This window comes from Terrapene carolina, unplaced genomic scaffold (genome assembly GCF_002925995.2).
Source record: "Terrapene carolina triunguis isolate 2854851 unplaced genomic scaffold, T_m_triunguis-2.0 Scaffold62, whole genome shotgun sequence".
In the NCBI taxonomy this organism is placed as follows: Eukaryota; Metazoa; Chordata; order Testudines; family Emydidae; genus Terrapene; species Terrapene triunguis.
In genome coordinates, this window is record NW_020664413.1 from 3,120,504 (window position 1) to 3,134,843 (window position 14,340).

The following is a 14,340-nucleotide window of genomic DNA, read 5'->3' on the forward strand; positions in this document are numbered from 1 at the left end:
AAAAAAAGCGAACAGAATGTTAGGAACCATTAGGAAAGGGATAGATAATAAAACAGAAAATATCAGAATGCCGCTATATAAATCCATGGTACGCCCACATCTTGAATACTGCGTGCAGTTCTGGCTGCCCCAACTCAAAAAAAGATAGATTAGAATTGGAAAAGGTGCAGAAAAGGGCAAAAAAAAAAATCGATTAGGGTATGGAACAGCTTCCTTAAGATGAGAAATTGAAAAGACTGAGACTGTTCAGCTTAGAAAAGAAATGACTAAGGGGAGGATATGATAGAAGTCTATACAATCATGAATGGTGCAGAGAAAGTGAATAGGGAAGTGTTATTTACCCTTTCACATAACACAAGAAATAGGGGTATCCAATGAAATTAATAGGCAGCAGGTTTAAAACATAAGGAAGCACTTCTTCACAGAACACACAGTCAACCTGTGGAACTCATTGCCCGGGGATGTTGTGAAAGCTAAAAGTATAACTGGGTTCAAAAAAAGAATGAGAAGTTCACGGAGGATAGGCTCATCAAAGGCTATTAGCCAAAATGGCCAGGGATGCAACCCCATGCTCTGGGTGTCCCTAAACCTAAAACTGACAAAGCATCTGGCACTGGTCACTGTCAGACCAGGGCCGGCTCCATAGTTTTTGCCGCCCCAAGCAAAAAAAAAAAAAAAAGAAGCCGCGATTGCGATCGGGAACTCTAACGCCGCCGCTTCATTCTTCGGCGGCAGGTTCTTCTCTCTGACACGGACTGAGGGACCCGCCGCTGAAGAGCCGGACGTGCCGCCCCCTTCCAGGGGCCGCCCCAAGCACCTGCTTGCTGGGCTGGTGCCTGGAGCCGGCTCTGTGTCAGACACAGGATGCTGAGCTTGGTGGACCATTGGTCTGACCCAGTATGGCCATTCTCATGTCTCGACTCTGAAAATAGATCGTCTTAAAACATGTGCGCTAACCTGTTTTAACCAATATGATTTTAAGCAGGACTTTGCGCCTAGTAATAAGTCATATTTAAAGACCCATTAGCTGATCATGGGCAACTGTAGGTTGATTCCTAGATTGCTCCTGGTAAAGATGACCATAACCAGCTCATTTTGATCATGACATGTCTTGTCAATCCCAAGTGCAAAGTACTCCCCAAGATCACGTTAGCTAGCACATTTTAAAACATTTGCTATTTTCCTAATGGAGACATGGGATTTGAAGAAGAGTGAGGAAGGGCTGAAAATGATCTCCTGGGTGTGTGGCCAGGCCTCCAGGGTTCTATTCTGCCACTGACTCAGTGTTTTTCAGTAAAGCAGTGGTAACAACACGTACCTACCTCCAAGTGGCATTGGGAGGCTGCGTTAACTATTGCAAAGCACTTTGGGCACCCCAGACAAAAGAGCCAAAAGAACTGTTTTTTACAAGATTTCTAAAAATCTTAGTTTTCTTTTACCACACATTTTAGGCTGTCTATAAAATAATGTACTCCCATATAACGAGACGGCAGATGTGTGCACATGGCATATTTTGATTCAAAGCAGGCTCTAGTCTTCACCCGCGATCAACCTTGAGAGGTGAGACCAGCCTCACATTGTTCTTTAGAAGACAAAACACAAAGGGAAGCATTTTAGGGCCAAGCCCTCTGCAAAGAAAGAAGCGTAGCTGTCTTTCTCCGCTGTCATTGTTCGCCGTTAGTTAAAGGAGAGAGCTCTGCCAAGAACAATTAGACACAACGAGATTTGTTCTTTCCCAAAGTGAGAGCTTTAATGTGGTGCTCTTGTGGAACATTCGATTTTAGTTTTTAAATGTGTTTTGCTCAGGAATTCGCTGTGCTTTTTAAAGGGACATTGCCAAATAGATTAGGACCGGCACACAGATTTTGTTAAAAAGAAAAACAGTTTCACAGACCCTAATAAATCCTTTCATGAAGTGTGGGGGAGTGTGACAAGGTTGGGACTCACCACCCAGCACCCCCTGCTGGTCTTCCTCAGGAATTAGCTCTGTCCAGTGGAGCACCTCCTCCTGGTGGTGTCCCATCCATCATCTCGCCCTCAGTTGGCATGTGGACCCACGTTGTTCCCAACTTGCAGCATCCTCTTCGAGCCACTGCCCTTCAGCAGTGCCCCTTAGTCCATCCTCGCCCCCTTCCAGGGGCAGGTCAGTCAGCTGCCTCTCTGCGCCCCAGCCAATGTGGCCAACTGCACCCCCAAAGTCACACCCCTCTTGGCAGGGGGTTGGTGCAGCCCAAGATGGCCGCTCCTGTCTGCCAGGTGTAAGGCAAGGGGAAGGGGGGGACCCAGGCCCACCCACTACTCTGGGTCCCAACCCGGGGACCCTCTAGGGGCAGCCATCTTGCCCTCCTTCTCTCCCTCCATCTGTCCACGTCCCTGGGCCGCTTCCCCTTCGCCCCCTCGCACCGGCTAGGCCCTTCCCCTCAGGGCCTGCAGCCTGGCAGACACCAGGCTGGAGTTCCCTTCTGCTCGCCTGGGCCTGGGCCTGGGCTTCCCCTATCAAAGACCTGGGCAGCCTTTATATAGGGCCAAGCTGAGCCCTGATTGGCTGTCTCCAATCTTGGCTCTGAATGGCCCCCAGTAAGCCCTTTTCTTATTGGCTGCCTGGCTGCGCAGGCGCACTGGCCTGCTGCAGCCCCCTCCAGCATGGGGGTGGGGCAAACACCCCACCACAGGGAGAAAGTAGTACATGAAATAGCTCATTTAGAATGAGATCCTTGCAGCATCGAGAGGAAGGCTGGTGCAGTGGTTAGCGAGGAAGCCTGGAGAACCAGGCTCTTCTGCCCTGGGATGAGTCACTCTGGGGTGGGAGCTGCCAAGGTATATAGCACTTAACTCCTATTGAAATCAATGCCTTTTGAGGAGCTGAGGCTCTGTGCCTCGGTTTCCCATGTGTGCAATGGGGATAATAGCGCGACCCTGCCTCACATGGGGGTTGTGAGGACAAATATACTGAAGATTGTGAGGTGCTCAGACACTCAGATACGAAGGTAATAGCAGGTCAGATAAGTACCTAAGTCAGACAGCAGTAGTATTAATATTGTTTTAGTCATTTGTTCAGCAACAACAATATATCGAAGCTGTGGAGCACACGACATGAACCAGGCCCTGCTCAGAGAGCTTTCAGTCTATGGCTGCAAACACTTGTGCACCTGAGTTGTCCCACTGAAGGCAAGAGAATTATTTCCGTGCTGAAAATTCAGTGTTTACAAGTTTGAGGCCTAAGGCTCCAATCCTGCAGTCAGAACTGCATGTGCAGAGCCCGAAACAGGGCTCCACTCACTTGAATGCAATTGCAGGATCAGGGCATAAATAAGGCTCAGTTAAAAACAATGTGCAGGGAAGAACAGAGGAGGAAATAAGGACATTATTGATTATTATTATTAATAATAATTAATCAGTGTTATTATTGATTCACTTGTGCAGCGTCAGAAACACCAGCAGACTTTTACCAATACATAAGAACTAGAAAGTGAAACTCACTACAAAGTGACACTGACAGTTCTGCCGTTCTAGATTCAGTAAATAGTTCTGAATAAAATGAAGCAGATGAACAAACCCAGCAACAAACAAACAGCATAAAAAGTGTAAAGTAAACTGGATTTTTAATGTTTTCCCCCTTCCAATAATCGAAGGAGCTGTTGGTGATGCCAGTTAAGAACCATTTTTCTAAATGTAGGCTCTGTCTATCTATCTATCTAAATGTAGACCAGTCCCATTGATCTCAATGAGCTTTGGAGCAGGCGCTAGATGATTTTAAGTGCCTTGCCCACAGTCCCATAGGAAAGCAGGTTCAGGGGTTGCTGGCTTCCAGTCCTGTGCTCAAACCACTGGCCCAGAAACAAAATTATACCCCTCTTCATTTTGCTGGCAAGCTGAGCTCTGCAGGGGAAAAAAAACCCTTTAGCATCCTTAATCGGTGAGCAGTGATGGCAGGTTACTGATCTGGAAATGCTTACAGTGTGTCAGAAACGTGGGTGTCACTTTACTTTAAAGCTCTTTTATGTAGAGTGATCTAAGGTCACTGCCAACATAGCTGGAGCCTACAGTAGCTTTGTTTTTTTGTAATGAAAAATATTTTCTTAATTTCTTCCCAGCTGCTCGCTCCTCATGTCTAGGTGAGCTGCTCCCCACCCCAGCAGCTGTGCTGACTGAAGGCAATAATTGGGATTCTACAAAGTAGAGCCCTGATCCACTGCAGGAGACACTGCCAGCTAAATTGCATCACGCTTCTTTCTTTGTCTTCTCTAATGGACAGAACTGGACCTTTGTAACTTCAGCTGTGCCAAAGCTCACACAAAGGAGCTTCACGCACATTGCTCAGCGCTGGGGTGGGAAACACAGTCGATGATGTACGAAAGACGGTGTACAAACAACAGTTTGCACCAAACAGCCCTCCCCAAACCCTTCTTACAGTAGCGAAGAAGAGTGTTAGATCTAGAGAGCAAAGCAAAATGAAAAATATAATGCTAAAATCCAGGACCAAAGCATTCTATTACACCTGCCTGAGGTTAGGCCACTAATGCCATATTTAGGCACTGAAGCAAATGGCTTGATTTTTCTACCCCGGCTCAGATTCAGCAGGGTAATTAGGTGTGTGTCTAACTTCAAATTTGTGTGTAGTCCAGTTGAAGTTATGGGAACTACTCACGTTCTTAAAGTCAGATACATGCTTAAGATGGTGCCTAGCTTTAGACATCAAACAACAATGCTCAGGGTTGAAACAATTTGGCCTAGGTTAACTCCCTCCTGTGGGTCTCATTTCTTCTCTGTCTCATTGAGGCTGTAAACCTCCTTTTACCTTTGTGACTTGTACAGCACTGGACACATTGTCATTGCTTAACTAATAACAAAGCCCTTTTGACAAGGCGGCTGTTTGATGGGCACTGTGCAGTGAGGTGGTGGCTCTCTGCATTAGCTACACAAAGCTGTCGCTCGTGTAAGCGATGGTTTCCATTTCATCTTTTATTTGCTCAGTTAACAGAATGGCTGGAAAATTCATTCTGGTTTTCCAGCACTGGGTGTAGGTGTTTCCTGTTGAATTTTATCTTGACAGCAAAGCATTGTACTTGAAAGGATAAAATTAATACAAGAAGCAAGACAATAAGAGATTGTAACTAGAGAGAGAGCGGGAACTGCCTTCTACTGGCTAGAATCAAAACTGTATCCCATAGATCAGTGTTTCTCAAACTGGGGTCACCGCGGTTCGCTGCTCCAGGCCAATGGGAGCCGCGATCGGCCAGATCTGCGGACGGGGCAGGTAAACAAACTGGCCCAGCCCGCCAGGGGCTTTCTCTACACAAGCGACAACCCCAGTTTGAGAAACACTGGCCATAGATCTTATACTGATAACGGCTCCTGCAGATTCTCCTTTAGTTTAGCTCAAATTAGGAGGGTCTGTTCCTTTGGAATAGGAGGAGCTGAGTTCTTATCGGCTGTTGCTGAGCAGTTGGAGGCTTTGCTTGCATTTCCTCCCAGCCCTGAGCGGGAATTATTCATAGCATTGCAGACATGGAAGATGGAAAAGACCGGTTTGGTCAGCAGACGTCCTTTGCCACTGGAAGGTTGGTCCCTAGTTTAACCTGCACCTGCAGTGCTTTGTCTAGTCTAGGCATCTCCCACCCCCCCAACTCCACTTCCTCCCGAGCTGTGACACCTGCTCCCCAGCGGGTACCTGCTCCAGACATGAGGCACCTTAGAGACTAACCAATTTATTTGAGCATAAGCTTTCGTGGACAACAGCCCACTTTATCGGAAGCATAGAATGGAACATATAGTAAGAAGATAGATATATACATACAGACAACATGAAAAGGTGGAAGTTGCCTACGGTGCCACAAGTTCTCCTGTTCTTTTTGCGGATACAGACTAACACGGCTGCTCCTCTGAACCCTGCTCCAGACATGCTGCTCTGTGCCACAAACTTCCCAGCTCCGCCCGGCCTGTCGCCACTTTGCATGTACAAGTGTCTTCGTTAGGAGTCTTGGAGTCCTGTCCGGAACCCAAACCCTCCAGGTTGAAGTGTATTGTTGCCGCCACGGCAGGCTCAGCTCATCCCCTCGTGATGAACCAGGGCAATGACTTTCCTTGCTCGAGGCAGAGCTCCTCAGCTGTGCTGCTCACTACCAGCAGACTAGAGTGCTGCAGTATCCTGGGTGATGGGCCCTGCTGCTGCTATTATCCCCACCCCCAGCCCCAACCAGCATATCTTCCAGAAGCGTGAAGGATATGATTGACCACAGATCCCACAGTGCTGGCTGGCCATGCCCTGTCTGGGCTTCTCTTGCTGCTCCGGCTCCAGACTGGACCCATTGGCTCAGCTAGTAGCCACATGGAGATTTCTTCTTGACCTGCCACCATCGTATGTCTCAGCAAATTACCATCCATAGCTCTACAAGGAGTCAAATTGTTCCCTACTGCCAGGCCACTGAAGCCAATGAAGTTGCACCAGGGATGCATTTGCCCCCAGATCTCTAAGGGCCTCATGTTTCTTTTCTTTATGCCTCGAGCGTTCTCATTGTGCTGGGCCCACAGTCTGAATCAGACCTACCCGGGCTGCTCAGAGCCTGAAGAGCCGTGTTTCACATGGAGCCAGGTTTAAATGATGTAAGCCCGGGTGCTCGGCTGATGTAAACCAGCACATTGGCTCCAGTGGAGCTGCGTCAATTCACACTGGCTGAGGAGCTCACCCATATAAAGTGTCCCAAGGACCAGTTGAAAGTCCTAGAGCTCTGTCCGGCTTAGGTGCACAACGAAACTCGCGTTTTCAAGCACAGAGTTTTTCTTTTATTCATTGTTTTTCCCCTAGTGAATTTAGTGCTGGAGAAAGGCGCTGGATTAACAGCCCAGAGGCTGAAGGTCTCTAGTTATCTACAGAACAGGCAGAGTACAGTGCAAGCTTCCCCTTGCCCTGATGTGCTTAACCCAAGGCTGGGGAGAGAGGCTCTCCCAGTTTCTTTTGTCTCCACAACCCATTCAGTATTTGGCCTCTCTTCTGGGACAGTCCACAGGAGAGCCAATTGCAGGGCTGTTTTTTTGTCATGTGACATGATTAATTTTGTTGGTTCGAGGGGCCAATGGATAGCAGGTTTCACTGGTTCTCTTCTAAGGTGCCTTAGGGAAGCTTGTATAAGCAAGGATCCCATAAATGGCTATTGAAACTGGTCCTGGTCCTTGTAATGTAGCTTAGCATCCTGCACCCTCTTTCATCCTGCTGGAAAGCCCTGGCATTCCCTGCTAGAGCTCTGCCGTTTGTCTGTCTGTGGGCAGCTTTCTGCCAGGAGCACTCTCTCCTCTGGACTGAAGGATAAGTAGGCACTCCTATAACAAATGCCACTCCATGGGCTGGCAGTGGCATGGCAGAGTGGGACCTCTGGTCACATCCCCTGGAAGATAAGATCACTTTTTCTTTGACGGGCTTTTTCAGTGCTCTGTCTATTCCCAGTCCCGAGCAGTGGAGTGGGAGAGGACCCAAAGGATTCCCTGAGCCTGCGTTCCTTGGGGCATTTTTTACACTGTAATCCTATTCACACTACAGTGTGTAATTTAATCTCAGGTCAGAGTGTGGGACTGGGAGTCAGGAGTTCTGGGTTCCCTTTCCAGGTCATCCACAGGCCCACTATGAGACTTCCAGCAGCTCACTTCCCCGCTCTGTGCCTTAGTTTCTCCATGTGTAAAATAAGAATGATAATATCGGCCTCACATGGCTACTAGGAGATCCTTGGATGGAAGGTAGTAAAGAATGGCAAAATATGTTATTAATATGTCTACATATGTACCTGTGTTTACACAGGTCTACCCTTTGTACTTTTCCATTTGCCACTCCCTGTTGATTACCCTTACAGCCTGTTAGGGAGCTGAATTCTAACGATAAGCACTGCATATGGATCTCTGCTTAGACAGCTGAAGGCATTTGCTCCAGCCCAGAGCTTCTACTGAGTGTGTAGGCTGTGACCAAGCACTGAAAGGAAGAACTGAGTCAGAGCCATGGACCTCCACTTTGTATTAACCACAGAGGCGTCCAATCTCAAAGCAGAGCATATGGTTCTATCTGTGCAACTCCCATTGCCTCTCGCTCCTTTAGCCCTGGTTAGGAGCGCCTGGGGTGAAATGCCCCTCCAGTAGCACCCCTTGTACCTGTGGGAACCGATAGAACGTGAATGCTTACATGAAAGACACTGTGGAAACCTGTGCGCATCGCACTGGGGTGTAATCCAGTTCCTTTATCGGTACTAATGGAACTCAGCTTCTTGGTGAAACATATTTGCTTTCCTCCACTTCAGTGCCCCTGAGTCACCTCTGCACCTGGCCAATTTACCATGCAGGTAGCGTTTAACTGTAGAAAAGGAGGAAACGCTATCCAGGAAAGCTGCTGCAGCTGTTAGCTTGAGAATCAGAAATGGCAAGCAGCTATGAACAAACTGAATGGGGAAGAAGGAAGATCCCAGCTGGGCTGACAAGTGGATTTGGGCAACAAGCAGCACCACCCTCCAGGAGAATGATTGTTTGCCTTTTCATTCCTGGAGCCTGTCTCAAACCATGCTACCAGCAACCCAGCCAGTGGGGGAGGGGAAACCCATTACAGTATGAATAATACTGTGGCCTTGTCTATTTTGAGGAGACTTGCACCAGGGTAAATGAACAGAATTAATCACACTGGAGCAAACAGCTAATGTAAACATGCTGCATTGATGGGATGTGGGGGTTAAATCTAAAAAGAGGTTTTTATTTAAAGGACAAGCAAAAAATAAGCTCTAGTTTGGGGGAGTTCTTGTCCAACCACTTGCATGAAAACTGCATGGCTCAGCTGGGGGTTTCCTTCGGGATATAAAATACATTTAAACAAATTAAGCTGTGCCCAAATACCCGGTAGCATTTGAGGTCTGCAAGGATGTTGCTCTCAGTAGTTACTTATTCAAAGGGACAGGGCCGGCTCCAGGCACCAGGCACCCAAGCTGGTGCTTGGGGCGGCACCTGGAGGGGGGCGGCGCGGCGCTCCGGCCGCCGGGGGGAGAGCGGCGAGCCCCGGCTGTGGCCGCCGGGGGGGGGGAGAGCCGAGCCCCCACCGGGACTCGCCGCCCTGCCGCCGGGGGGGGGGAGCCCCCACCGGGGCTCGCCGCCCTCCTCCCAGGGCTCCAGCCGCCCTCCCCCCCGGCGCCCTCCCCCCGGCCGCCGGGGGGAGAGCGGAGCCCCCACCGGGGCTCCGGCCGCCCCCCCCCGGCTCCGGCTGGAGGCTTTTTTGCCTGGGGCGGCAAAAAAGCCAGAGCCGGCCCTGCAAAGGGACATGATCTAGTGCAGCGGTTTTCAACCAGGAGTCCGGGGCCCCCTGATGGGCCGTGAGCAGGTTTCAGGGGGTCCGGCAAGCAGGGCCAGCGTTAGATTTGCTAGGCCACAGGGCAGAAAGCCGAAGCCCCACTGCCTAGGACTGAAGCCCAGGGCCCTTTGCCCTGCCACCCGAGGCTTGAGCAACTTAGCTACATGGGGCCCCCTGTGACATGGGGCACCAGGCAATTGCCCTGCTTGCTACCTCCTAACGCAGGCCCTGTCTTTTATATGCAGAAAAACAGTTGTTGTGGCACAAGGGGGCCGTGGAGTTTTTATAGGACGTGGGGGGGGGCATCAGAAAGAAAAAGGCTGAGAACCCCTGCTCCAGCGGTAGCTAGCTTCAGATCTGGCTGGGGGTCTGTAGAGAGACACAGAGAGGAAGGGAAGGGAGACCTGCCCTGACGTGGTGTCGGAGAAGCACTGCCCCCCTTAACAGACCTGCTGGAGCGTAGCGTCATGATGGCAGAATGGCTGATTGGGGATCCATCACAGCAGAGGCTGAGTGGCAGGAGCTTAGCTATGGATCTAGACTGTTCTCAGTGGTGGCAGATGACAGAACAAGGAGTAATGGTCTCAAGTTGCAGTGGGGAGGTTTAGGTTGGATATTAGGAATAAATTTTTCACTAGAAGGGTGGTGAATGGGTTACTTAGGGAGGTGGTGGAATCTCCTTCCTTAGAGGTTTTTAAGATCAGGCTTGACAAAGCCCTGGCTGGGATGATTTAGTTGGTGTTGGTCCCGCTTTGAGCAGGGGGTTGGACTAGATGACCTCCTGAGGTCCCTTCCAACCCTGATATTCTTGATTCTATGATAAGCACTCATCATTAAAAAAATAGCCGCGAATTAGCAGGAAATTCTGTGTAGCCCAGACACAGCTGTTAGCTGTTATTCTGTGGATTATTATCTAATAACTCAGTGGGCCTGGATCAACCGAGGTGCCAGGAGTTCTGGAGCTAAGCCAGCTCATTCTCCTCACTCCAGGAGAGGTAGAGCGGCACCTTGGTGATGTCTCCAGGCTCAGCGCGGACACGGCTCCAATGTAGCGTACTATACAAGTGCTCCCACATGCAGCCATTTAGCCCTTGCTTTAGAGACCGACAGATTATTTTTTAATGTCAGAGTCGTCTTCCCCCCTCTAACCTCCTCACAGTTTAGTATAACGATGGGAGGGGAGAGGTTTCCACAGGGGGCAATAAATGCTTGGGAATGTGTTTGATTCTGATGCGCTGTATGTTTCTCATGCAAATCTCTGCACAGCTGACTTGGTGCTATACAAATAAAGGGCCATAAGACAGCCACGGGCCTTACATGGTAAATCAGGGCTGGGTACTGCACTGAAACCTCAAACAAGAGGAAGTACTTTTTCCACACAACACATAATTAACCTGTGGAACTCATTGCTATGGGATGTTGGGATGGCCAGAAGTATAACTTTGGTTCAACAAAGAAATAGATAAGTTCATGGAGGATAGGTCCTTCAATAGTTATTAGCCAAGATGGTCAAGGATGCATGCATGGGGAGACCCCGAACTTCTGACTGCCAGACACTGGGAGTGGATGACAGGAATAGATCACTCCAAAATTGCCCTATTCTGTACAGTGTCCCTGAAGTTCTGATACGGGACACTGTCAGAGACAGGATACTAGGCTAGATGGACCATTGGTCTGACCCAGTATGGCAGCTTGTTCTTAGCTTTCAGGAGATGGCATTGGAATTGGAAGCTGACCTGAATTTCACACCAAATTCCTATCTCTGTAATGGGCTCCTCAAAACACACACAAACTTTGGAGAGTTCCCACTCCAGCTCTGAATTCCGCAGCCAATTCAGCCAACCTCCACTGGAAGCGAGGAATGAATTACACACTTGTTTGGGTGCATAAGGAGGGCATCTTTTCTATGGCAAATCCTATAATCCTATGCAAATATGAATTATTTTTACCCTGGCACAGGTAGAATGGAGAGTGATAAATGAGTTCCTGTACCTTGGGTCACTGCAGTAGATGTTACTGTACATTTAAATAAACCTCTCAGCGCTTTATAAAAATATACGGACTCTGGGTCCTTACTCAGGACAAATTCCCATTGATTTCAGAGAGATTTTTGGACTTCCGAGTTTTGTCCTACCAGATGTACGACACATGACAGCTTGGTGCAGTATAAAGGTTTTATCAACATGAGTTTGAGATGGACATCTATTGGTCCAGGCCACAGGATAACTACAACTTATCCTATGGCTCTGCCATTCCTAAAGTGGATTTCATGACATACATATGAATTACTCGGCCCAGCAATAGAGGCTAGCCACCTCCACAGTAGTTGCTGTTCAGTCACGCACAGCAAAAATGCATATGAGTGCAGGGCTAGAAGTTAAAAATAACATATTCAGTTAAACAACAAGGAGTCTGGTGGCACCCTAAACACTAACAGATTTATTTGTGCATAAGCTTTCATGGGTAAAAAAACCTCACTTCTTCAGATGCATGGAGTGAAAGTTACAGCTGCAGGCATTATATAATGACACATGAAGAGAAGGGAGTTACCTCACAAGTGGAGAACCAGTGTTCGATCAGGGTAGATGCGGTCCACTCCCAATAATAGATGAGGAGGTCTCAATTCCAGGAGAGGCAAAGCTGCTTTTGTCATGAGCCAGCCACTCCCAGTCCCTATTCAAGCCCAGATTAATGGTGTTAAATTTGCAAATGAATTTTAGTTCTGCTGTTTCTCTTTGCAGTCTGTTTCTGAAGTTTTTTTGTTCAAGAATAGTGACTTTTAAATCTGTTATAGAATGTCCAGGGAGATTGAAGTGTTCACCTACCGGCTGTATTCAGTTAAAGCTCCAAGGAGAATTTAGGCCAGTGAAATATGATTAGCTATCTGGAAACTGGGCAGAACAGGCATTGACAAAATGCCCAACCCTTTGTGAAAAGTGCCATGAGAGCTTTACTGATGGCAAAGAGGACCAAAGTCAGGGTTCCTCGGCTAAAGTCAACCACTATTCATGGTAAACAGTGGCGCTGCCGTGGATAATCAGGATGGCTGAGTTCAATACCCAGCTAGTGGCTTGCTTTGTGACCTTGGGAAAGTCACTTGGACTTGTCTGTCTTCACTAAAGATTTTTTACCTCTCCCTAACAGGTAGCCAGGTAACTTGAAGTTGTTAATGGATCATTAAGGTAAATGACACGGTTATAGCCTGGAACAAATGCTTAACTTAGCATTTTAATGATGCCCAGGTAATTGGCAATCGATTAACTCTGTGCCTCAATTTCCCTAACTGTTAAAAATAGTTGGGGATAAAGCTATTTCTCCGCCCCTGCACAGCCCTACTGTCTACAGCCAAAAGGAGAGCTTAGCAATTTTAGCGAGGGGCCTAGCCATGAAATCAGCTTCAGGGAATTTATAGCCTTTCAGCGCTCCCCACCCACAGCACGTCCTCTTAATTAATTATGCCATCTGAATTCTTATATCATTATCTACTTGGCAGCAAAAGGCCCTCCCAGCTCTCCCTTATGCCTCAGTGTTTTATTAAAATTGTAATCTCCAAAGTAGTGAAGGCACATGTTCAAGGGAGCGTGTATTAATGCCCAAATCTTTGTGACACCTGGCTCATAGGCAAAACTGGTGTGATTACTGCTGACCTAGGACCATTTATATTAGCTGTCAATAATACGGGAGGATTTCTAACTGGACCATCCCCATTCAAATACCCAGCTCATATGCTGACAGCCATTCCTGGGCTTGCTCTGTGTGACATTATGGGTGTAATATAATATCTCACTGAAAGGTGACAGAGGGCCAGAAAGAGTTAATTAACTCACAGACTGACATGACCCTTGGCCGAATTTTAAAGACTTGTTAGGAAGATATGTAAATGAATAGAGCTTTGAAATGCAAGCCTGCATTGTTAGAGATAGAAGGGTCAGGTCTTGTGATGTAAGCAAACAAGTCTTGTCTATTACTGTAGCTTTGATTCAAAGATCAAAAAAAGGAGTATTAAACTGACCTAACACTTGGTAAAGTACCCCCATCCTTTCATGCATTTATACTTGCTCCTGTATTTTTAATTTCATACATCTGATGAAGTGGGTTTTAGCCCACGAAAGCTTATGCCCAAATACATTTGTTAGTCTCTAAGGTGCCACAAGGACTCCTGGTTTTTTGCTGATACAGACTAACACGGCTACCACTGAAACCTGTCAACATTTAGGAAGACACTTGAGTGAAATAGTATTATTGCCTATATGTCTCTTTGAAGGTTGTGGTAACCTGTATCTGAACTGTTTAATGGATAAATTACCCTGTGCTAATTGCCATGATGTTTGGGAGACAGAAAGTTGAGCCTATTGTTTTCTCAGGCCAAAAGGCTGCTGGAAATGTATAAAAACCCTGGGACACGATCCTTCTTCATCTCAGATCTGCTTTGGGTTTCAAGAAGGGGAAACCTTATGCCATAAGAATTGAGATCCCCAGTCTATGACCTATGGACTATTTCTGAATATGGACATTGGACTATAACCTATGGACTATTTCTAAAAGGACTTTTGGCAACTACAAACTCATCTCTACTATGTATCTGAACCTCAAGAGTTGAATTAAAGTCTGTATGTATATTGATTTTTCAACCAACTATCTCTCTCTTTTCTTTTTTAATAAATTTTAGTTTAGTTAATAAAAATTGGCTATAAGCGTTTATTTTGGGTAAGATCTAAGTTATCATTTGACCTGGGTCTGGGGCTTGGTCCTTTGGGATCAGGAGAACCTTTTTTCTTTTACTGGGGTATTGGTTTTCATAACCAGTCATCCCCATAACGAGTGGCACTGGTGGTGATACTAGAAAACTGGAGTGTCTAAGGGAATTGCTTGTATGACTCATGGTTAGCCAGTGGGGTAAAACCGAAGTCTTCTCTGTTTGGCTGGTTTGGTTTGCCTTGGTGTGCAAAGGAACCCCACCCTTGGGCTGTAACTGCCCTGCTTTAAGCAATTTGTTCTGAATTGGTACTCTCAGCTGGGTCCCACCAAGG

At 47.4% G+C, this 14,340-nt stretch overlaps 1 protein-coding gene across 1 annotated transcript in view; it reads left to right on the forward strand.

The window, feature by feature from the left end:
- Positions 1-14,340, forward strand: part of MARCHF4 (membrane associated ring-CH-type finger 4) — a 160,862-nt gene that overhangs the window by 25,500 nt on the left and 121,022 nt on the right. The window lies entirely within an intron of this gene.